The sequence below is a fragment of the Chiloscyllium punctatum genome, chromosome 1 (assembly GCF_047496795.1).
Source record: "Chiloscyllium punctatum isolate Juve2018m chromosome 1, sChiPun1.3, whole genome shotgun sequence".
Classification (NCBI taxonomy): domain Eukaryota; kingdom Metazoa; phylum Chordata; class Chondrichthyes; order Orectolobiformes; family Hemiscylliidae; genus Chiloscyllium; species Chiloscyllium punctatum.
In genome coordinates, this window is record NC_092739.1 from 19,957,179 (window position 1) to 19,984,012 (window position 26,834).

The window sequence follows — 26,834 nt, forward strand, 5'->3', positions numbered from 1 at the left end:
GAGAATACAGGAGAATATAGATAGACTGGAGAGTTAGGCAGAGAAATAGGAGATGGAGTTCAGTATGGGCAAATGTGGGGTGATGCATTTTGGGAGGTCTAATTCTAGAGTGAACTATACTGTAAATGGAAGAGCCTTGGGAAAAGTTGTTGAGCAGAGACATCTGGGAGTTCAGGTCCATTGCACCTTGAAGGTTGCTGCACAGTTGGCTAGAGTGGTCAAGAAGGCATATGGTATGCTTCCCTTCATTGGACGGGGTATTGAGTATAAGAGCCGGCAGGTCATGTTAAAATTGTACAAGACTTTAGTTCAGCTGCATTTAGAATACTGTGTACAGTTCTGGTCGCCACATTACTAAAAGGATGTGGACGCTTTGGAGAGGGTGCAGAGAAGGTTTGCAGGGATGTTGCCTGGTATGGAAGGTGCAAGCTATGAGGAGAGATTGAGTAGGTTAGGATTATTTTCATTAGAAAAATAGAGATTGAAGGCAAACCTGATTGAGGTCTACAAAATCATGAAGGGTATAGACAGGGTGGATAGAGACAAGTTTTTTTTTTCCCAGGGTGAGGGGTTCAATAATGAGAGATCACCTGTTCAAGGTGAGAGGAGAAAAGTTTTTAAGGGGGATACACCCGGAATGTATTTTACACAGAGGGTGGTACGTGCCTGGAACATGTTGCCAGCAGAGGGAGTAGAGGCAGGTACGGTAGATTCATTTAAGGTGTGTCTGGACAGATACATGAGTAGGTGGGGCACAGAGGGGTATGGATCCTTAGGAATTGGGCAATAGGTTTAGAAAGTGGATTTGGATCGGCTCAGGCTTGGAGGGCTGAAGGGCCTGTTCCTGAGCTATAAATTTTCTTTGTTCTTACCATCTCCTGTTTCCCAACTATTATTTACCCAGCTTCATTCTCTGATGGGGTCAATATTCACTTCGACCCCTGTCTTCCTTTTTGTATATTTTGAAAAGCCCTTATTGTCGGTTTATATACGACATGCTAGTTTGCCTCAAAATTCATTTTCTCCTATTTTAAATTTATTTTGATAATCTTTTGTTGCTTTTTTAAAGCCTTCCAATCCTTTGGCTCACCATTAATCTTTGCCACGTTGTATGTTATTTCTTTCAGTTTGATACTATTCTTAATTTCCTTGGTTAATTCTAGAAGATTTACCTCCTTACAGTATGGCTTGAGGTTCTGGTGAGAGTTAGTAAATGGGGTTTGGAGTTCTAGTAAATGCTATTACTATGCTTAACTTCCTTGATTAACCACTTTTGGTTTATCCCCTTTGTCCAAAAAAAAATAAATGAAACAGACAACCAGAAATTTGACAGATCTTTGTCATTTTATTCAATATTGAGCAAAACCACTGAACTGAGTTGATGTAGAAAAGAACAATGTCAGTCAGATTTGTGTACTGTTATAGACCAAATAATAAGTCTTCCTATTCAAAGAAAATTTAGCTGAAATAGTTATCATGGCTACCAACTTCAACCAGCACCAATCCTAAAAACTTGCTCTTTCTTTTTGCAATTAATGTATTGGGTCTGATTCGTAAGCAATTTTTTTTAAGCCTTTCCTCTTCCAAAAGTCAATAACATGGTCTTTCTTCCCCCAATAATGTTGTAATAAGGGATTTAGTATTTAGCAAATATGTTTTGGTTTTTTTTCCCTTCTTGATGGACATAAGTTGCAGAAACCTATTCTGAATGGGAACATCTCATCTACTTTTTTGTTAAATATAATGGAAGTGGAAAATATAGCCCCAAATCTCACAACTTAACAATCGTCATGTCTCTGTTGCATGTGCCTTTTCTAGAAACAGTATTAAAAACTGCCAGCAGGAATCAAGATAAGGCACAATCCTCTCCTGTGTTTTATCTTACCTATATGTGTGTTTGTGTACATTTGTTTCAAGAGCTTGTTTGTTTCTTGTAAATTATCTTCTTTCACTCTGACCCTGACATCACAATGGATTACATTCTTTAGGACTCACAGATGAAGCTCTGGAGCTGATTTGTGGATAGAGATAACAACCTCTCAGGAAAGAGGGAAAGGTCAGCCTTTTTGAATTGAACTGGCCTCTAGCAGGGAATATAAAATTAATTCACACAGGACCATTGGATCTCTTCCATGAAAATATCAGTATAGCCTTTAATCATCACAGACATCCACATTCAATTGAGTGTGAATAGATAAAACAGGAATTTAAGAGAAGTCTCCTGTATGAATTATTTTGGATGAGCAAAACATAGAAAAGAAAGATAACCCCTGAAGCAATGCAGTTCCACTGCCAGAACAAGTATTGAATATCTTCCTTCATTCTCATGAAGCTATTCAGAATTTCATTTATATCCATCCACTTGCTCTTACTGGAGCCCCAAATGATCGTTACTTTTCATTGTTCGCTCCTAAACTTGCAGAATGAAAGCCACCGACCAAGATCTTCAGGAAATAACCTGACATTATTTATCTTTAATACATTCCTTTAGTTTCACAGCCTCTGAAGGAACAAAAAGTAATTCCTAGGCACTGTGACATTTGGCAATCGTCTGGATCATTGATAGAAATAAATGTACTAATTAAAGGATAATGCAAGTTAAATGTTTAAAATTCTAGAATGTTACACCACACAAATGAGGCACCATTTGATCCAATGGTACTTGTGATTTCACTTTAAAAGTTCCAAGCAATTATTCCTATTTCTTTTCTGCCGTTTCTCCATATACCAAAAAATTCCTTTAAATTCATATCTAATTTCTTGTTGAAAGCTGTTAATGAATCTACTTCTGTCACTCTTTCAAACAATACTTTCAAGATAGTAACAAATCATTGTGTAGAAGAAATCTCTACATGTGTTCACAAGGGTCCTTTAATTTGTGTCTATTGGATACTAACCTGCCTCAGTTAGAAATTGGCATGGAATTTTCTCCAAATATATTAAGAAATCACACTATAATATTGATTACTATCATTTTAAGATTACATTGTTCAAATATAGAATGGAATGTTCAACATATTCTTTTGTTTCCATTTCAATCCTGATAGATTTCCTTGGAAGCAGACTCACCAGAAATGCATACAATAGGAGAGGCAATGCATCATGGTAATATCAATGGACTAATAATCCAGACACCCGGGTTAATACGGTAGAGACATGGGTTCGGTTCCACCATGGCAGATGATGAAATTTGAATTAAATTAATTAATCCGGTAGTCTAACAATGAATATGAAACAGTTGTTGAGTGTCAGTGAAACCCATCTGGTTCACTAATGGTGTTAAGGGAAGTAAATTACTGTCCTTACTTGGTGTGGTCAGACCCCATGAAGTCTCACAATATTAGGTTGAACATGGCCCCTTGTTAATTAATCTGCTGGTCCATTTTACTTGATAAATTGGTGCATTGTCCATGGTGAACAACAGTTGGAGGATGCACTGAGGATGGAGACTTTGATGTCCATTACTAGGAGTAGCTGAGTGGCTCAGTCACACTCTTACTGACCAAGCTGCCAGCGTCCCAAATGATTTGACTCCTAGGCTGGCTCTGTGTTGGGGGCAAGGAAACCACCAAAAATAAATACTTAATTGGACTTGCTTTTACAATTCTATATCTGTCCATGGTAGTGTTGGTAGGAGTGATCAGTTCAGAGTTCTTGTAAAATGAAGCCTTATTTTCACATTAAATATATTCTTCATCATGTTGACTGGCAAACCATCATGATAAATGGGATCAATTTTGAATAGATTTCCCTACAGTGTGGAAACAGGCCCTTCAGCCCAACAAGTCCACATCGACCTTCCGAAGAGTAACCCAACCAGACCCATTTCCCTCTGACTAATGCACCTAACACTATGGGCAATTTAGCATGGCCAATTCACTGACCGGCACATCTTTGGATGGTGGGAGGAAACTGGAGCACCCGGAGGAAACCCACGCAGACACAGGGAGAATGTGCAAACTCCACACAGACAGTCACCCAAGGCTGGTATTGAACCTGGAACCCTGGTGCTATGAGGCTACAGTGCTAACCACTGAGCCACCGCGCCACCCACAGCTCAAAACTTGGCTTTCAAGAGGCACTGTGGGTCATCAGCAGCAGCAGGATTATGTTCAATGGCAATTTGTAACCTCAAGGCCTGGCGATATCCTATACTTTATCTCTAAAATCAAGCTAGGAGATCAAACCCTGATTCAATGGAGAATGCAGGAGGACATGCCAGGAAAAGCATCAGGGACACCAAAAAATGAAATGTCCTCATGGTGAAGCAACAACATAAGACTACCTGCATGCCAAACAATGAAAGTGGCATGTAATAGACAGAACTAAGCAATCCCAGTGCCAACAGATCAGATGTAACCTCTGCAGTCCTCTCACATCCAGTCATGAATGGTGGTAATTGAGGATCCCAGCTCATCAGCACAAAAAAGAAGACTGTAGCATTTACAACAATCTGCAAGTGGAAGATGTAAGTGGATAATTCATCTCAGCCTCCTCCTGAGGTCCCCAGAATCCCAAATGCCAGACTCCAGACAATAGGATTCACTCCATGTGACATCAAGAAATAACTGATAGCTCTGCATACCCCAATGGCTCTGGGTATTAGCAACTTTCCAGAATAGGACTGAAGACATGAGCTTCAGGGCTAGGTGCACGTCCAGCTAAGATGTTCCAACACAGCTACCACACTCATATCTATCAGGAAAGTTGGAAATTGATCTGGTGTATCCTGTCCAACCCAACTAATCCATTGTTGCAGAAAAAGCTTGGAAGCTATCATCATTGGTGCTATCAAGGGGCACTTGCTCAGAAGAGCATAGAACATAGAAAAGTACAGCTCAGAACAGGCCCTTAGGCCCACGATGCCGAGATTTAATCCTAATGTAAGATATAGTAACTTAACCAAGCACCCCTCAACTCACTGCTATCTATGTGCATGTCCAGCAGTCGCTGAAATGTCCCCAATGACTTCGCTTCTACCATCTCAACTGGCAAGGCATTCCATGCATTTACAACTCTCTGCATAAAGAACCTACCTCTGATGTCTCCTTTATACCTTCCTTCTAATATCTTCAAACTATGACTTCTCGTACCAGTCAATCCTGCCCTGGGGAAATGTCTCTGGCTATTGACTCTATCTATTCCTCTCATTATTTTGTACATCTCGATCGGGTCTCCTCTCTTTCCCCTTCTCTCCAGAAAGAAAAGTCTGAGCTTATTCAACCTTTCTTCATAGGGCAAGCCCTCCAGTCCAGGCAGCATTCTGGTAAACCTTCTTTGCACCCTCTCCAAAGCCTCTGTATCTTTCCTATAGTAGGGTGATCAGAACTGGACACAATATTCCAAGTGTGGTCTCGCCAGGGACTTGTAGTGCTGCAGCAAAACCTCGCAGCTCTTAAACTTGATACCCCTGTTAATGAAAGCCAAAACACCATATGCTTTGTTGTGGTTCTGTTCGCCAAGCTGGGAATTTGTCTTGCTCAGCGAACAGAACCACAGCAACGAGCACCCGAGCTACAAATCTTCTACCAAACTTGGAACCATATGCTTTCTTAACAACCCTATCCACTTGGGTGGCAACTTTGAGGGATCTATGTACTTGCACACCCAGGTCCCTCTGTTCCTCCACTCTGCCTAGAATTCTGTCTTTAATCCTATATTCAGCATTTGAGTTCGACCTTCCAAAATGCATCACTTTGCATTTATCCAGGTTGAACTCCATCTGCCATTTCTCAGCCCAGCTCTGCATCCTGTCTATGTCGTGCTGCAGCCTGCAGTAGCCCTCTATAGTATTGACGACACCTCCAACCTTTGTGTCATCTGCAAATTTACTAACCCACCCCTCAACCTCCTCATCCAAGTCATTTATAAAAACTTCAAAGAGCAGAGGCCCAAGAACAGAGCCCTGCAGGACCCCACTCAACACTGACCTCCAGGCAGAATACTTTCCATCTACAAGCACTCTTTGCCTTCTGTCAGCCTGCCAATTCTGAATCCAGATAGCCAAATCTCCCTGTATCCCATACTTCCTGACTTTTTGAATGAGCCTTCCATGGGGAACTCTATCAAATGTCTTGCTGAAATCCATATACACCACATCCACTGCTCAACCATCATCGACCTGTCCTGACACCTCCTCAAAGAACTCAGTAAGATTTGTGAGTCATGACCTGCCCCTCACAAAGCCTTGCTGACTGCCTTTAATCACACTATACTTTGCCAAATAGTCATAAATCCTATCCCTCAGAATTCTTTCCACAACTTTGCTGACCACAGACGTGAGACTGACTTGTCTGTAATTGACAGGGATTTCCTTATTACCCTTCTTGAAAAGTGGAACAACATTCGCCTCCTTCCAATCCTCCGGTACGACTCCTGTGGAGAGTGAGGAGGCAAATATCCTCACCAGCGGCTTAGTAACCTCCTTTCTCACTTCCCTTAGCAGCCTAGGATAAATCTGGTCTGGCCCTGGGGACTTAGCAATCTTAATGTTTTCCAAAGTTTCTAGCACATCAACTTCATCAATCTTGATCTGGTCAAGGCTGTATCCCAGCTCCTCTAAGTTTTCATTTACAACAAGTTCCCTCTCCTTAATGAAAGCCAAAGCAAAAAACTCATTTACAGCTTCCCCTAAGCAACTTGCTGAATGGCATTCATTTTGACTTCCATCAGGACCACTCTACTCCTTAACTCATTAGAACTTGCTCCAAGCACGAACAAAGGTTCTCAGTGCTAGAAGTTAGAGAAGCACGTTAGCCCTCAACATTGAGTTAGCATTTGATAGAGTATGGCACCAAGGAGTCCTAGCCAAGGTCGAGTCAATGGAAACCAGGGGAAAACACTAGCCAAGGTCGAGTCAATGGAAACCAGGGGAAAACACTCCACTGTTTGGAGTCATGCCTCACACAAAGGAAGGTGGCTGTGGCTGTTGTATCTAAGTCATCACAATCTCAGGACAGCTCAGCAGGAGTTTCTCAGGGTGGTGTCTAATGTCCAACTATCTTCAGCTGCTTCATCCATGTTGTTCCCACCATAAGTGGGGATGATCATCAATAATTGCATAACGTTCAGTGCTATTTGCTCCTCCTCAAGTACCGAAGCAGTCCAAATCCACATGCAGGAAGACCTGGATAACACCCAGATTTTGGCTTAAAAGTGACAAGTAACATTTGCACCAAACTGTGCCAGTAATCATCACCTTCAATAAGAGTGATTGTAAGCATCTCTCTCCTTGATATTTATTTAGGTTACCATTATTGATTTCCATAGTATTGACATCCAGACATTGGACTTCACCAGCCATAGAAATACTGTAGCTACAAGAACAGGGCAGAGACTAGGAGTTCTGCGATGAATAACTCATCTCGTGTTCTTCCAAAGCTTATCTACCAGCTACAAGGCACACATAAGCAGTATGTCAGAATACTGTCCACTTCTGTGGATCGATGCAGCTGCAACAACAAATACATAGCTTGACACCAACCCTATTGGAAAGCCTATTTGACTGGATCCCCATCCATCACTTTCAACTTTTATTCTCTTTAACAATGAAAGGCAGCAACAAGATACAATGCAGCAACTTGCCAAGGTTCTTCAATAACACTTCAAACCTTCAATTTCTACCACCAAGAAGCTCAAGATCACTGGTTTCATAGAAACACCACCATGTCCAGCTTTCCCTCCATGTCATCCAGACATAGAACTATCTTGCCATCTCTTGTACTAAGCACTCTCCCTTATTTTTAAAATTTATGCCTGTCTTTGTGTGAGTGCCTGAAGTCCTGTTTTATTATTTTTATTGTGATTAGTAAGTACATGTAATTAAATTCTTCTTTCACTGAAGGAAGTGTTGTAATATTGTCTTTTATTTCGGACTGGCACTACATTTCAATTGAAATGTGATGAAGGCTGTGCCAAAAAGACTTTAAAAATCCTTGTTTGCAACAAACCAAAGGGATGACCAAGGGGAGGTGATTGATCACTTGTCATACTTGAAAAGAGAGCTGCTATTCTTACTCAATCTGGCCTAGGTGTGACTCCAGAGTCTAGAGTCCAACTTTAAAATACCTTCTGAAATGGCCTGTAAAGTTTTATATCAGTTGTACAAAATTGGCACAAAATAAAAGATGAATAAGTCCAATGGATAGTCTGGTATCAACTTGACCATCAGAAGTCTCTATTGAAAACCCAATCTAAGAAGAATCATATTGAAAGCAAAATTCTTATTTTCTCTGCAGATTTTGCCAGACTTGATGAGTTTGTCCAGCACAGTTTATGTATGTTACAGCACTGTCAACCCAGCAAAATACTCCTTATTAATATCCAGGTGTTCAACTATGAAGAGCTGTCCCACAGGACAATCAAGCCAAACATTAAATAAAAACTGAAAGAACTGCAGATGCTGTAAATCCAATACCAAAACAGAATTTGCTGGAGAAGGTCAGCAGGTCTGGCAGCATCCGTGTAGAGAAATCAAAGTTAACATTTCGGGTCCGATGACACTTCCTCAGCCAAGGCTGGTATCACCATGTTCTCCAAATCCTACTCTACATACAATATCCTGACTACTCCATTATCATCACTAGGTATTCCCCAACCCTCAAATGATTTACTAGAGTGATGGAACAATGGTATACAATGGAAACTGAATTATTATGGGAGTCCTCTAAACTGTCTCTGAACCTCATGAATTTGGCAATAGGCTATGCATCTCCAACTGTTGAATCAGAATATCTTAATTTTCAGCACCAACAGAAAGAAACAGTGACACAAAAGTTATTTTGTGTGGTCAATGTCAAAGTCCACCAAGAGTGGCTTAATTTTACCACTACTGACCGATATGGCCCAGCCCAAATGGATATAGCAGCTGGACTGTGTCTGTGGTAACTGGTGAGAGAACTGTTGAGACATCATTATTTTTCTTTTATTTTTCTCATTTTTGGTTTGGAACAGTGAGTTGGAGTTAAGAATTGAACTTTGGACTTTGAACAGCAGCTTTTTTTTATAAAATGGAAAGAACAGAAGATTGATTTTTGCAGTTTGGAACTGGCCTGGAAAGATAAGCAGGTTAATTACTGTGCTAAATATACTGCAGATAATTTGGCACTAGGATATTGCCATGCAGTAACTGGCAGCTGGTTGAATATTGAATTAGTCAATCGCAAGAGGACTGGTTCTGATCAGCCAACCACAAAGAATGTTGAAAAAGAAAGGGAAAGGGTGAACTGGTTTATGTCTGGCATTTTGGGGTACGAGGCAGTGTTGTTTTGGAAGCTGCAGCTCTGAACCTTTGAATTAGTAATTATGATTCTTTTGATCTTTAAAAGTTTGTCTTTAGCTGTCTGTCTGTCTGTGTGTCAGTGTGTGAGTTGGGGTCAGTGATCAAAGTACATTGAAGTTTGATTGTCGGTAATAATTTGATCAACTTGTAGTCCATCTGTGTTCTGCTAAAGTTACATTACTAATAATACATTGTTCATTTTTGTTTAAATTATAAACTTGGTGGCCGAGGTAACTTATTGGTAAAGTCTGGTTAGGAACACCTAAGCAATATTGAGGGCCATCAAATGTTTTAATTCCACCTGTTGCGAATCCAGTGAGACGTTGATTTGGTCTGACTTCCTATCCTTGTGTTGCAATGGAATTAATAAGAAGGAAAAGCATAATTGATTTCACACCAATCTACTTGTTGCAAATGCATCTGTACAAGGCAGTGTTCCCAGAAGAACGATCTCCATATAGTCCTTTTGAAAACAAGTTGTAATAAAAAATCCATGCATTCATTGTACATTGATTGATTGCATTGCTGTGACTGAATTCTGATTACCAAGTATGAAAAGGTAGCAGTTAATGTCTACCTAGACTAGCTCAAGAAACCTCAAGTCACAATACAGAAGGCCACACCATAGTTAGAACTGCAGGAGGTTACAAAACTGTTCAGATATGTCTACACCAGATCAATGGTTAGGGAGGAAAGTGAATATCATGTGTTTTTTTTATTTCTGACTGTTTTGGCACTTTCCCAGAAATTGGGAACAACACCACATCACTATTGCTGTCTGTTAATTCCCATGGTGACTCACTTTGAGGGCAGGGTCAAATCCAAAAGCATGGCTTCATGTGACATTGGAAAAGATTTTAGCCTGAGTAAAAGTAAGATGTGGTTCTGTGGCTGTTGCAGCACTCTTTTAAAAAGAAAGCACTGCTTAACAGTAAGCAATGAGCCTGTGAAAAGGAGGGCCTATAATCAAAAGGTAATGGAACACAGTGCTTGTAAAATGAAAACCAGTGACAATAACCGTATTATTCAAAAAGCTGGAACATTGAGAATATAGCATGTAAATTGTCATATATAAACTGGAAAATAATTTGTATGAGTTTAAATTATTTTCTACATTCTCCTGCACCAATGGGTTATGTTATGATCCCGCCTGGTATCAGTACTGCACAAGTCACATCCCAAACTGAAATCCAGTTTAATGGATTATATTTTGTTTTAATGAGGTGGCATCTCACCTGCATTTAAGCGTGCAGTATTGAAGATTTGGTTTTAACAATAAAACAGATGTTTATCAAGTAGAAGATATGGTGATAAAATAGAATAATCTGAAGTATTTATATATAACCCAAAGTATAGAGATTTCAAGACACACAGTGAAATCACAGTCTCATTAATCATAACAGCATTCTTGACAGTACTCATACCAGAGGGAATTCTCTTCATTATCTCACATAGACTTTGATTTAATAGTCTTTTCTTTGATTCATCTATTAATGGACGTTAACTTGCTCAGCTTCACAGTTTCCACCAAACGTTTCTAATCTGTAATTTTTAACTAAGGTCTTTACATTGAGCTAATGTACTTCTAACAATTGCAAACTATCTTCTCCATTTCTCAGGAGCAGCTGTTTTACACATCTGGCTTCACCTAATAACTCATGTCCGGATCCATAGTTTAAAAAATCAGATGTCATAAACAACGACAACAAGCTGAGTCATTGATCAGTTTGTTAAAAGTGCCAAAATAATGCTTAGACATATGACTTTCAGGTATTGAACTAAGAGAATGGATTTTGGGAACTAGTTATCACATCTACCCCAATACATGCATTTCAAAAAGACCCATTGAAGAAAAACAAAGAATAGAGCATTGACAAATTACTAAACAGCGTTAAAGAAATTTGAATCCATTGTGCTGATGCAATAACCGTTTCAAGGTTTTGGGGTGGCTACAACAATTGGTATGATAATCAATCTCAAAAATATTGCTAAGCCCTGTGGTAAATGAGGCCTGACTCATACAACGTACAATTGTCTGGCTTACCATGACTGATCCAAAGTGGGCGGTGTGAGTGGACATTTGAAAAGACAAAGTAGGAAGACAAGCTCAGATCTAAAAATGATGATAAGCCATTTGCAGAGAAACAGCATGCAGGACCCCAACTGGAATTACAGTCAAATTTATGCTGACACAGCAGAAGTTTAAGAACATTCACTAGTTTGAAGAAGAAGTGGAATGTGAACAGGGTCATAACAAGAACCATATTTTTGCTGCCAGTTGAACAAGTCAGTTGTCAATCTGGGCATCACGTTGATACTTTCATGAGATTAGAGGCATTCAATAGATTAAGGATGTGTGTCTGCAGAGGAGTGGTGGGTATTAGCTTAACTTTAAAATTGATATCAGCGTGAATGCTAATGTTTTCTTTCTGTGTGTGTTGAAGGCTATGTATGTAGAGAAATGGGAATCTATGGAGCAACACATGGAGGCTAGGCGAATTATCTACAATGGCTTGGAACAATACATTGCAGTGGAGTTGTCACCATCTGGGGTTTTTATTTCATACATTTATGTGATCTGATGTCACTGGCCAGGCAGTATTTATTTCCCATTCTTAAATTGCCTTACAGAAGGTGGTGGTAAACTGTTTTCTTGAACTGGTGCAGCCTTTGAGGTAAGGCCACTCACAGTGCCATCAGATAGTGTGTTCCACCATTTTGATCAATAAAGATGAGAATGGGTTGTTTTATCTGTCGTACATGTTGGTTGAAGACTTGCATTAGCATGCATTAGCCTTGATGCTACCAATTCATCTCTCCCATACTGCAAAACATGCTTCTTCTTTAAACACAATTTCACCATTTTGCTTTGTGCTTAGAATTACTCAACACCTGCAAGTGTTTTGGACAAGAACAAGCAGCATTAATCTTTTAACTTGCTACGAGGTTCAGACATTTTATTGTTGGGCTAACTGCTTCACACTAGAGGCACCATCGTATACAAAGTAATCTATCTCTGTCGCTAACAACTCATTGCTCTTCTCCTCTCAGTGGGCAATAGACCTGGAGCAGCCTCACTCATCTGCAAAACCCTTCCAAGAGCCACACAATAACTCAGTCTAACTGTACACATGAGTGACAACAGGGAGAGGTCCAAACCCACAGGTTCAACCAATAATCAAAAAGATTAATTAAATGGCACTGCAGTTGAATCATAGAATCCCTAGAGTGTGGAAACAGGCCCTTCGGCCCAACAAGTTCACAATGACCCTCTGAAGAGTATCTCACCCTGACCCATACCCCATTACTCTACATTTATCCCTGACTAATGCACTTAATCTACACATCCCTGAACACTATGGGCAATTTAGCTTGGCCGATCCACCTAACTTGCACATCTTTGGACTGTGGGAGGAAACCAGAGCACCCAGAGGAAACCCAGGCAGGCACGGGGAGAAAATGCAAACTCTGCATAGACAGTCACCCGAGGCTGGAATCAAACCTGAGTCCCTGATGCTGTGAGGTAGCAGTGCTAACCACTGAGCCACCATCCCACCCTGTTGACTTCTTTATCTGAATTTGTCATCATAATTTTTTAACAAATGCTTAATACAGCAAGTGGGCGGTGCGGTGGCTCAGTGGTTAGTACTGCTGCCTCACAGCACCAGTGTCCCAGGTTTGATTCCAGCCTTGGGCAACTGTCTGTGTGGAGTTTGCACATTATCCCTGTGCCTGTGTGAGTTTCCTCCGGGTGCTCTGGCTTCCTCCCACAGTCCAAAGATGTGCAGGTCAGGCAAATTGGCCATGCTAAATTGCCCATAGTGCATTAGTCAGAGGGAAATGGGTCTGGGTTAGTCTTCGGAGTGTCGGTGTAGACTGGTTGGGCCGGAGGGCCTGTTTCCACACTGTAGGGAATCTAATAATAGAAATAGAATAGAAAGTTTTTTTTTGTTGGAAAAGTGCAACTGAGCTGTGGAAATTAAAATCACTGCATAGAATCACAGCACAGAATATTTTTATTTTCAGTTAAAGTGTTTTGTCATGTGACATTCATGGGACCTGGTCTAATATGGCTCAGAGTGACTTTTCTCAAGCAATCTCCTGCTATTCACCTCATGTAACTGGACTCTTCAGTACATTGTTTGGGGAATTGTACTGCCAGAGAGGTAGAAGTGCTCACGTTCTGACCTTCTGATTGGCACTACATTTAAAGCCAGGCTGCATATTACTTCAGACCTTGCAAGTGAAGAACACAACGGCCAGGCCCTGTCATTACACTGAGGAAATGGCCCAGATGTTTGCTTTCAACTCGTGGTCAGGGGCCTGGAGATGATGGTGGATGGAGTAATCCTTTTTCGACCTGAAGGGAACCATGCCACCAGACTGAGGAATTCTGCACAAAGGTAGCTGTGGCCAAAGTTAAATGGCACATACAGGAGCACAGCAAGTAAAAGTAATGATCATCTGCACTTGCATTACTCATATTCAGAGAACTACCACTCACCCGAACACTGCCACCGCACACACATCAGACCAAGGCTCACAGATTACAACTTACCATTTTGCATGCATCATATCTACTCAACACCTCTCACAACCATCATCCTTCCAAATTACTGACCTTTCCTGCCACCTGTGCTTCCTACTCATTCACTCACCTCCTCTCCTGCTCCTGCCCCATTACAAACTGCCCTTCCCCACCTATTTATCATACTCAATCTCTCTCTTTGTTGCATTGCTGAAAAAAAAGACCCTCGAACACCTCTAGCTTTGAATGCCTTGTCAGCCATTTTGTGCAATGATTGAGCCACTGAATTTAAAGCCAAGAGGACAAGGTTCCAACTTTGGGCTCTTGTGAGTGAGTTGCAAACTCACCTGAAACACATGATGATTCCCTTATCCTTTATGTTCCATTTTGAGTTATTGCTCTTGTGGCATCTATGACGTTTCAGCCACCCTTATTTCTGATGAGCCTCTTATATAACTATTAATGTCCTACTTTATCCCCAGGATTTGTAAATTTCCATAACCTTGTTGCCCACACACTTTCCTGAAGTAGAGGCCAGGATGACTGTGATATGTGAGAATATTACCCCACACCACCCACACACAGAAGAGTTCTCAGACATCACCCATTGTCTTTGAAATCCTAACCCACTACCTGCAAAGTCCCCCATTTACTGCATTAATGCCCTCAGTGACTCAATGCAATGAAGTCAGTACCCAAATGGGCACCATCCCCTTTCCCCAGAACTCTATGGACTGTTTCTGTTAAGCCCCTGCCCATTATTAATCAATCTTCCAGGACTGACTGTGCCCACCTGAGCTGACTTGGCAAGACAGTCTGACCACTGTCACCACAGCTCCTGGGCTGACTAACCTGTAATCCCCGGACTAACTGCACTCGAACTGTAGGACTTATCATTACCTCTGCCCACAAGGAAACAGATCTGAGACTCCATTAGGTGCAAATGCTTGATTGACTGTCACCATCCCCTGGATGACCAATCGGATGAACCAGTTGGGTAACTGTGATAGTGGCCCATGACTGACCATAGTTCTGCCTGAACACACTTTGACTTCACTTTGACTTTCAGGCATGACTATTTGCTTGAAGCACATGCAGTGCGTTTCCTTTGTATGTTGCTGCAGGTATGATATTAATATGGCCTGCTGTCTTACTGAGACATCTTCACCTTCTTGGTTGTTCATTGCTACCCACCATGCCAAGCTGCCTACCTCTCACTCTCTGCTCAAAGTAATGCAAGTCACCAAGTGAAGTCACAGCTTCCAGGTAAACACAAAGTGGGTGACCACTGAAGAATGAAGTTAAGAGTCACAAGATGCGTTCTATGTGGATACAAAGTAACCTAGCAGAAGCTTTCAAGTGTAAGTGTCGCTGAACTTCTAAGTAAAGTGTTGAAAGGCTGAAGTGACATGAGAATTGGTTCTGGAGTAGGCATAATGATGTAATGAGGCATTTTGCCACTGCCAACTCGTGTGGACAAAGGGTTGAGGAGGATGGTGTCCATGGAGTAGCTAGGGACATTGTGGCAAAGAAACAGTTGGATGATAGTTGAGACAAGCATTTGGTGAGCTACAACCACCAGGTACTCACTCTGGGCTGAATATCAGGAGTTTGCACTGGGAAGGAAAAAAGAATTGAAGGTGGTGTAGAAATAACACAAGTTAACCAAGTTAAGATAAAATTGAATGAAATTAAGAGGTAAAAGGTGGATAAGTTCTGGATTTTAAACTTACAGTGTCTTTGTTTGTGAAAATATATTTATTCTGAACCTCTCTATCTCCTTCTCAAATGCTTCACATTGCTTTAACATACTTTTAAGTAATTGTTTCCAATCCGTTATTGTTAAATCACAATTCAGCTTACTAAAAATTGTCCTTTCCCCAGATGAGAACTTTTAACTCGAGGCTATCTCTGTCTTTTTCCATAGTTACTAAATCTAACTGAGTTATGGTCATCCCACTGTCACACTCACTATCGTCCTTCCACCTACCTCATTCCCTGAAATATTATATTGGGCTTTCTAGGCACAGGCTAAAAAATGTTTCCAAAAATGAATTATAAAAATTCTGCACATTCAATACTTTTTAGACTATTTCAATCTCATCTATGTTCTGATAAATGAAATATCTCACATGTCATTTTTGAACGACTCATTTTGCTCCTTCATCTGTTTATCTGTCTGTGTTGGGTTAGCAGTACACCTCCAGCTCTGCGATTGTCCCTTTTTTGTTCATCAATTCAAACCACCCAGTCTGATCCTAAAGGAATATAATGCTTTCTCACAGCTGGGATTTTTGTTTCCTTGTTAATGTGGTACTAATTTAGTTTAATTATACATGCTCCAACTTCCCCAGAACCAGTTTGACTGCCTGAAGATCTAAAGCCTTCGACTACATTATCTCTCCAGCCATAAATTCATCTACATCATGATCTTATTTCTGTACTCACATGCACATGGTATTACTCGTAACTAAAGAACTTTAAGTTCTTGTTTATTAATTCCCGAAGATCTGCCTCCAGGACCTTGTCCCCCCTTTTAACCACAGAGTCAGTTGGTCCAACTCATCCATGCCAATCAGATATCCTAACCTAATTTCGTCCCATTTGCCAGCACTTGACCCATATTCCTCTAAACCCCTCCTAATAACATATCCATCCAGATGCCTTTTAAATGTTGCAATTGTACCAGCCTTTACCACTTTCTCTGGCAGCTCATTCCATACATGCACCACCCTCTACATGAAAAAATTGCCCCATAGGTCCCTTTTACAATTTTCCCTTCTCACCCTAAACCTATGCCCTCTAGTTCTAGATTCCCACACCCCAGGGAAAAGACTTTGTCTATTTATCCTATCCATGTCCCTCATAATTTTATAAACTTCTATAAGGTCACCCCTCAGCCTCTGACGCTCCAGGGAAAACAGGCCCACCCTATTCATCCTCTCCCTATAGCTCAAACCTTCCAACCCTGGCAACATCCTTGTAAATCTTTTCTGAACTCTTTCAAGTTTCACAACATCTTTCCGATAGGAAGGAAACCAGAATTGCACACAATATTCCAAAAATGGCCTAACTAATGTCCTGTAACAGCTGTAACATGACCTCCCAACTCCTATACTCAATATTCTGTCACCGATATGAGCCATGACCTGTGGCTGTTCACCTTTTCTCTTCTCTCAGAATGGTCTGCAGCCTTGCAATGACTTTGGCATTAGAGAGATACTAAACAATTCTGGAACCACATCTGTGGACACAGAAGTGCCAGTTTATCTAACTATTTATTACCTGATCACCACTGTCTTCCTGGCCTTCTTTTTACCATTTGGGTCAACTGTGTGAATTTAATTGACTCTGGCTCTATTTCATTCAGGAACAGCTTCTTTCATTCATGTTTAAAGCTCAAAACTTCAAACTGAGAGAAAAATGCATTGGGGGAATCCAACACGAACTGCTGGCTCCTCATTCTCTGTTCAGCAGTCACTCTGTCTGCTGAACAGAGCTCTTGCATGCCGTAAAACTGCAGCACGGCATTGTAAAATGTGCTATCTATGTATCGCTCAGTGATGTGGAGGCATTGCTATGATGTCAGCTGCTGTTCAGCTTCTAATGCCGTGAGCTTGAGCTGCTCCAGCTGATAGCTTGTCTGCACATGTAGTTGAATGTGGTGAGGCCAGGGTAGAATTTCACACTGGCCTTTTGAAGCACCTTTGAGTCTAAGCAGGCGACAAACTGATTCATCTCAGACACTTCAAAGCCAGAGTTGAAAATGACAAATCAATAGAAGAACTCCAGCACTTAAGGGCCAAACCCATTGTGAGCCAAGGGCGGCTGGTGTGTGAGTATTGTTCTCAAACCCTCGGGTAACGGACTCAGTCTCCTAGTTACCCTAGTCTGGCCGGACCCACTTCTGGCATGGCAATGTGCCATCATGGTCCTCAGCCAACTGAAGAACAGAGCATCTGAGGACCAGTATCTCAGCCACAGAATACATTATGGATTACACAATGTTTTCTCACACTCCTATGTTTAGATTTTTTTATGTTTAGATTCCCTACAGTGTGGAAACAGGCCCTTCGGCCCAACAAGTCCTCACCGACCCATCCAAACCCATTCCCCTACATTTACCCCTGACTAATGCACCTAACACTACGGGCAATTTAGCATGGCCAATTCACCTAACCCACACATTTTTGGACTGTGGGAGGAAACCGAAGCACCCGGAGGAAACCCACACAGACACGGGGAGAATGTACAAACTCCACACAGACAGTTTACCGAGGCTGGAATTGAACACAGGTCTTTGGCGCTGTGAGGCAGCAGTGCTAACCACTGAGCCACCGTGCTGTGTTTCAGCGATTTGGACCACCAACAGCAGGCACCTCAAAACACTGCAGAAGTAACATCAAAAGTGCATTTGCAGATCTTCTCAATCCAGTGGCAAGAAGGGTCACGGGGCATCCTCTCCCAAACCAAGGTTCCCATCAACTGTGGTGCTAATCAGCAAAACCAGCTATGCTGGACAGGGCATGTCATTTGTATGATCAACACCAGATTGTCAAAGCTACCAAGTCATCTTTGAACTCAAACACAGACATAAAATACCACAAGGACAGCAGAGATACTTTGGGGCTTTCCTCAAAACATATCTGAAGAGGTTAAATACCCCAACTGGTTCATGGGAGACTCTAGCCTGTAAACAACAAGTTAGAGGAGTTTAATTCAAGAAAGCACAGAAACACAGTAAAAAACGTAATTGAGAACGTTCAGAGGCAAATCAAAACACTGGAGGGAGGATGCAAACCTCCAAACACATCATCTACTCTTTTCTATTCTCTCTCACAGTTAGTTAATAATGTACCTTGAAGAGACTTGCACCCGATTTCATCACCGTATCACAGCATGTGGCCTGGGAGTATAAAGCTCTTAGTCTCTATCTTAACTAGGTCACTTGAAGCATGACACACTGACAGATGTGTCTTCTGTTTGTAACTAAATAACAATGTTAGATCAGAAACTGATGTCCCTGTGCATATACCAGGAGTTGGACTAAACAATAATTGAAGCTTTCAGTACTAGATTACTCACATCAAAGCGTAATATGACAAAAAATAACATAAACATTGCATCTTTTGGTCAGGTCACCACATGCCCAAAATTGGACGTTGTAAATTTACCCACAGCTGGACAAATTGAGCCTGTCAGAAAATTGGTCAGGCCAAACTAATAACAGCCTGTAGCCATTGGTTACAGAGAACAGTAGAAACCAATATCAAAGGGGTTACAAAGGTTCAATGAGAATGACTTGCATATTGGAGAAGTGTGAAGTGTCACTCAGACTTTCTGTCATCTTGTCTGCCTGAGTATGTGAACTTCATACCTCCTGGCAAGGCAACAGTGAAGGGCCGTGGCACAACCTCATTGGATGATTTGAATCTAGCTCATGACCGCTAGCTAAAGGCCATAGAACATTCTAGCTGGTTCAGGGCAAAGAGGATAAAAGGCATACACCTGTAAGCCATTCACAGCGAAGATCCTCAGTGAAAACCCACAAGGAAGACTCTCAGCAAGACTGGCGGTGGAAGAACATGTGCAACCCGGGAAGACCCAGGAGAAGATCCACTCTGACCTACAACTAACATTTGTGGATGAGAACCAGCCCTACATCAGAGAGAAAAGAGATTCTAACGGCCCAACTCAAATACATGGATCATTGTGGGTAACTTCCTTTTTCAGATGGATGGAGCTAGAAAGAGAGTAAATATTATGTACATTTGGGAAATACTCATATAATACTATTCATAAGGAATGATTTGTTCATAAGATTGAGTTGAAGGGTTTTTAATATTGGTCAAAGTGACCAAAGCATTGTCAACAATCATCATGTACAAATATCCTGTTGAAGTAAAAGTTGATAACTCAAATACAAAATAAGGTGAGAGAAGCAACTCATCTATGCAATTCTCCAAGTACCACTTGCGTCACATGTGACAAGTTTGCAGGTCAACTCGATGACACCTCTTCCTACTGCCCCCTCGACCATGACCCCACACCCCATCATCAAACCATCATCTCCCAGACCATACAGAACCTCATCACCTCAGGAGATCTTCCACCCACAGCTTCCAACCTCATAGTCCAGGAACCCCGCACTGCCCGGTTCTACCTCCTTCCCAAGATCCACAAGCCTGACCACCCTGGCTGACCCATTGTCTCAGCATGCCCCTGCCCCACTGAACTCAGCTCTACCTACCTCGACACTGTCCTATCCCCCCTAGTCCAGGAACTCCCCAAGGACGTTCGAGACACCACCCACGCCCTCCACCTCCTCCAAGACTTCCGTTTCCCTGGCCCCCAACGCCTCATCTTCACCATGGATATCCAATCCCTCTACACCTCCATCCGCCATGACCAGGGCCTCCAAGCCCTCCGTTTTTTCCCTCTCCAGACGTCCCCAACAGTACCCTTCCACCGACAATCTTATTCGTTTGGCTGAACTGGTCGTCAACTGTAACAATTTCTCCTTCGAATCCTCCCACTTCCTCCAGACCAAAGGGGTAGCCATGGGCACACATATGGGCCCCAGCTATGCCTGTCTCTTTGTTGGCTACGTAGAGCAGTTGATCTTCCGTAATTACACTGGCACCACTCCCCACCTCTTCCTCCGCTACATTGATAACTGCATTGGCGCCACCTCGTGCTCTCGCGCGGAGGTTAAGCAATTCATCAACTTCACCAACACATTCCACCCTGACCTTAAATTTACCTGGACCATCTCTGACACCTCCCTCCCCTTCCTGGACTTCTCCATCTCCATTAATGACGACCGACTTGACACTGACATTTTTTACAAACCCACCGACTCCCACAGCTACCTGGATTACACCTCTTCCCACCCTACCTCTTGCAAAAATGCCATCCTGTATTCCCAATTCCTCCGCCTCTGCCGGATCTGCTCCCAGGAGGACCAGTTCCACCACAGAACACACCAGATGGCCTCCTTCTTTAGAGACCGCAATTTCCCTTCCCACGTGTTTAAGATGCACTCCAACGCATCACGTCTACATCCCACACCTCTGCCCTCAGACCCCACCCCTCCAACTGTAACAAGGACAGAACGCCCCTGGTGCTCACCTTCCACCCTACCAACCATCGCATAAACCAAATCATCCGCCGACATTTCTGCCACCTCCAAACAGACCCCACTACCAGGGATATATTTCCCTCCCCACCCCTTTCTGCCTTCCGCAAAGACCATTCCCTCCGCGACTACCTGGTCAGGTCCACGCCCCCAAACAACCCACCCTCCAATCCTGGCACTTTCCCCTGCCACTGCAGGAACTGTAAAACCTGTGCCCACACCTCCTCCCTCACCTCTATCCAAGGCCCTAAAGGAGCCTTCCACATCCATCAAAGTTTTACTTGCACATCCACTAATATCATTTATTGTATCCGTTGCTCCCGATGCGGTCTCCTCTACATTGGGGAGACTGGGCACCTCCTAGCAGAGAGCTTTAGGGAACATCTCCGGGACACCCGCACCAATCAACCACACCACCCCGTGGCCCAACATTTCAACTCCCCCTCCCACTCTGCCGAGGACATGGAGGTCCTGGGCCTCCTTCACCGCCGCTCCCTCAAAAACCAGATGCCTGGAGGAAGAACGCCTCATCTTCCACCTCGGAACACTTCAACCCCAGGGCATCAATGTGGACTTCAACAGTTTCCTCATTTCCCCTTCCCCCACCTCACCCTAGTTCTAAACTTCCAGCTCAGTAACTGTCCCCTTGACTTGTCCTACCTGCCTATCTTCTTTTCCACCTATCCACTCCACCCTCTCCTCCTTGACCTATCACCTTCATCCCCTCCCCCACTCACCCATTGTACTCTATGCTACTTTCTCCCCACCCCCACCCTCCTCTAGCTTATCTCTCCATGCTTCAGGCTCACTGCCTTTATTCCTGATGAAGGGCTTTTGCCCAAAACGTCGATTTCGAAGCTACTTGGATGCTGCTTGAACTGCTGTGCTCTTCCAGCACCACTAATTCAGAATCTGGTTTCCAGCATCTGCAGTCATTGTTTTTAACACATTGAATTTATCAGCCATGCTAAAACCCTTTGAATCTGTGTGGAAGAATTTTATCCTTGATCTTACAGCCTGGGAAGTTCTTTAAAGGTTTAAAATGAGCATCCCATGAGATGGAATAGGTAGAATGGGTGGAAGGTGTTATATCAGATGAGACATCTTCTAGCACCAACTCACATCATTTTCTACATAGAAAGTTAAAGTTGTAATTCATAGTCAACCTTTCATTTAAAGACGATCAATGAAAATGATTTCCAGGATCTTTCAGAAAGAGAGGCCACGTTGGAATGACCAATAAACATTATTGCTATTTCAACTATGCCTTAAAGGCAAGTTTAGATCTGGGTGCAGATCCTGAATCAAAACGTAGGTGGTAATCTTTGCAATTTTGGAAGACGAAGCTATCGAGTCAACATCTTCATTACATTAAGGATGTTGTATGAGGCCAATGAAATGGTTGTCCATCAAATATAGACGTGAGCTTTGTTTCAATCGTAAACTTGAACCTTTCCTGGTTCTGCTCAATTTCCCTATCCCTTAACTTACCTAATTGATTCTGCCAGTTCATTCTGTATCCCAAGGACACTCTGGACCATTAGCAGAGCTCAACCTGTCAATACCAATATAAATGTTTTCTCAAACATGTTGTTTGCAATTTTAATATATTAACCATAATATAGTTCTGCACAAAATCTTAATTCCAAACTTTCTCCATAACAGAAAGTAAATTTCACAAAATGATATTTCAATTAATGTATAAGTATTCAAATTACAATGATTTAATGTTACTTAAACTCTTCTTTAATTTGCAGTGATAAGTCTTTTTTCGCACATTGATGATTTTAATTATGCTTAATCTAGACTCATGAGACCATAATTGAATTCAGCATCAAATGATTTTATTTTTGTTATAGATCATTGTCATGCTTAATTGGTTGAAATTAGCCAAGCAGATTCATCATTACAGGATAGCTCTAGAGACATTCTTGGAATATTAAACACCATAAATAGTGAACAGAGGAATGCAGTTTTTTACAGTTTCACTAATGTTTGAATGTACTATTCATTAACGATTTATGGAAATTGGATGCTGCTGCTATTATAAATGTATTATGCTTTTACACAGCATTGCTCGGTTTAAAGTAAGACAATAAAACTTGACCCATTTCATTAAAATAAATAAAGTAGGATGAGATACTCCTGCATTTCAACTGGAATGTCGAAGAAATTCCAAGATAAAGGTATAAGGAGCATTCCCGGGTGCAATGAAAAGACAAGACATGGATCTCCTTCCGGAGTTTCTAATTTACAGGAATTATTTCGGAATCAGGCATTTCTGGCCAGCAAAATACATCATCAGAGATCAACTGTGAAGAGTTTAGAATCCAGTGATAATTTAACCATTCAATCACCCAAGAAAGAACGTGTGGCTGGCAGATATGTTTAACAGCTGCAAAAATGTATTTTGAAAAGTGTATCCCCTTCCTAAAGATTTGGGGTAGATCACTGAGTAGTTTGATCAAGTTTCCAGCATGATCCATGGAGAAGCTGAAGTATTTCTACAATCGATTGAAGCTGAACATTAGCGAGAATTGATTCTGACTGTTCCTGCCTAACTCCCACTGGCTGGCTCAAGAGTAGCATGGATAAAAGCTCACTGTTTATTGTGTTTTTGCTTATCAAGAAAGTACACTATGGTATAGATGGCCTGTCTCCAAAGAAAAACAAAACTTATTTTTAAATTAGAAAAATGCTGATAACATTTTTAAAAAGACTGGATGCCACGCATAGGGACGTTTAACAAAGGACATAGGTTATGGAATCATGCAAAAGGTATCAGAATGAATTGAAAGTTGGCTACAACACAGAAACAGCAGATATAAACCAAGGAATCTTTCTCAGATCGGTAAAAAGTGGAAAACACTATTCAACAGGGATCCTTGCTAGGACTACTTTTGTTCACCATGTACATACATTGATTCAGTTCAGAAATTAAAAGTATGATGATCGATATTGAGCATGCGTAATACTGGAAAACTGATTGAAAAGCCAATAGCCTCATTTATGCTCTTTTCCTAACTCAAGTTCAGGTTGGTTCAATTCTTTCCTTTTTCCTGTCATTTGCCTGCCTCTCCTCAGTCACTTACATTCAGCTAAACGGAGAACAATAAACCTTGAAGTACAAGCATAGAACTTTCTTTACAATGATAAGGCTGGACCTTTACGTACCTGACTAGTGCACTGCTGATCTTTTCATTTTATTTGGACTGAATCTAATTTCAACAATTTTAGGTGTTATTCTCTTCCGAGCCATAGAAAACGTCTGACCTCTGATATTTCCTATCAAAATAGGCAGAATCAATTGCCTAATGATCAATGATGCTCCCTGTTGACCTTTAAGATTTTAAAAGGCTTCTCCGGGCTCCATAGCAAAATTGGAAATGTGTTCTATAAAGCGTCCTTTCTTTTCAGCATTCCCATCATGCCAGTAATCAAAAACATGATATATGGTTCTGACATCAACACTTTATTAGTTTAGACCCTTTTTTTTAACATGACACCACAAAATCAATACATGCCAGTAAGTGAATGGGGATTTGGAGAGCACATTGCCCCCCCATTCTAGCTGCCCAAATCACACATGAACATTGAAGTAACCACAAATCAAAATTCTCCCTGCAACATAGTGTGAGCTCTCTTTGAAGGCACCTGCTGAAGTCAGCATTCCAACTGATGATATTCCTCCTCTGTTATTGCTGATCTGGAAATGCAACTTGCTAAAGGGTCGCAATAAGTCAGTCCTGTATAGCACTGGGTTTCCAACTCACTAACACCTGCCAGACTCAGCACATTTAACCACAACCACGAACACAAACACTGTCAAAACAACAGTTTGAAGCTTTGCACCAGATAACTCTCAATGTTCAGATGAGGAACAATAAGTGGCTTTGCTAAAGGAGGAGTGGCCTCTGTTGTTTGGCGAAAAATGTAAATGGCACCAATGACCTATCATCCTCTGTGGAAGTTAGCGAAATTGAATCATCATATCCTGTGTCAGTGCCTGAAGGAAATTGCCATCACAAAGATTTAAGCAATTTAGAAGCTTGAGATTGGTCATCCTTATAACAATTTTCATTTGCACAGCACCTTAACGTGAATATGAATTTTGGATGCAATTCTCTTTATTACAGTTGGAACACTTCCTAAAATGCTCCCTTTCAGATTGGTCCCTGCATTGGCAATTGCTCTCAGTAATTGCTGAGTAAATGTGAGAGAGAGGTGGAGAGTGGTGATACAATGGTGATATGTGTAGTTGGGATGCTATACAATTCAGACCATTTACATCTCTAAATTGAAACTTTTCAAGAGGATATGTATTTGCTTTTGTATTTTTTTTAATGAGACCAATCTAGAAGGCCAATTCAAGGATTTTGGATAGAAGAAAATATATGAAATAGCAACTTGAATACACCATTGGCCCCACTGCCATTCAATATCACCATGCTGACTTTCAACACTACCTTCATTTCCTACCCTATCCCTAATCATCCAAACAACCTATCAATTTCAACCCTAAATAGACTCCATAATAGAGTATCCATTTTTTGCTGGGGTACGGAATACCAACGATTCACATCAGGAAAGAAGAACTTTATCTTCATCTCAGTCCTGACTTATCCTTTATTCATCTTTATCCAGAGACTTTACCCTACTCTCCCATTATTGGAGGAGAAAGTGACGACTGCAGATGCTGGTGATCAGCTACCTAGACTACACCTCTTCCCACCCTGCCCCCTATAAAAATGCCATCCCATATTCCCAATTCCTTCGTCTCCGCCGCATCTGCTCCCAGGAGGACCAGTTCCAAAACCATACCACCCAGATGGCATCCTTCTTCAAGGACTGCAATATCCCCCCAGATGTAGTCGACGATGCCCTTCACCGCATCTCTTCCACTTCCCGCTCCTCGCCCTTGAGCCCCGCCTCTCCAACCGCCACCAGGACAGAACCCCACTGGTCCTCACCTACCACCCCACCAACCTCCATGTACAGCGTATCATCCGACGTCATTTCCGCCACCTCCAAACGAACCACACCACCAGGGACATATTTCCCTCCCCTCCCCAGCAGCGTTCCAAAAAGACCACTCCCTCCGTGACTCCCTCGTCAGGTCCACACCCCCCACCAACCCAACCTCCACTCCCGGCACCTTCCCCCGCAACCGCAAGAAATGCAAACCTTGCGCCCACACCTCCCCCCTTACCTCCCTCCAAGGCCCCAAGGGATACTTCCATATCCGCCACAAATTCACCTGCACCTCCACACACATCATCTATTGCATCCGCTGCACCCGATGTGGCCTCCTCTATATTGGGGAGACAGGCCGCCTACTTGCGGAATGTTTCAGAGAACACCTCTGGGACACCTGGACCAACCAACCCAACCACCCCGTAGCCCAACACTTCAACTCCCCCTCTCACTCCACCAAGGACATGCAGGTCCTTGGACTCCTCCATCGCCAGACCATGGCATCACGACGGTTGGAGGAAGAGCACCTCATCTTCTGCCTGGGAACCCTCCAACCACAAGGGATGAACTCAGATTTCTCCAGTTTCCTCATTTCCCCTCCCCCCACCTTGTCTCAGTCAAATCCCTCGAACTCAGCACCGCCTTCCTAACCTGCAATCTTCTTCCTGACCTCTCCGCCCCCACCCCACTCCGGCCTATCACCCTCACCTTGACCTCCCTCCACCTATCGCATTCCCAATGCCCCTCCCCCAAGTTCCTCCTCCCTACCTTTTATCTTAGCCTGCTGGACACACTTTCCTCATTCCTGAAGAAAGGCTGATGCCCAAAACGTCGATTCTCCTGTTCCTTGGATGCTGCCTGACCTGCTGCGCTTTTCCAGCAACACATTTTCAGCTCTCCCATTATTGGAATCA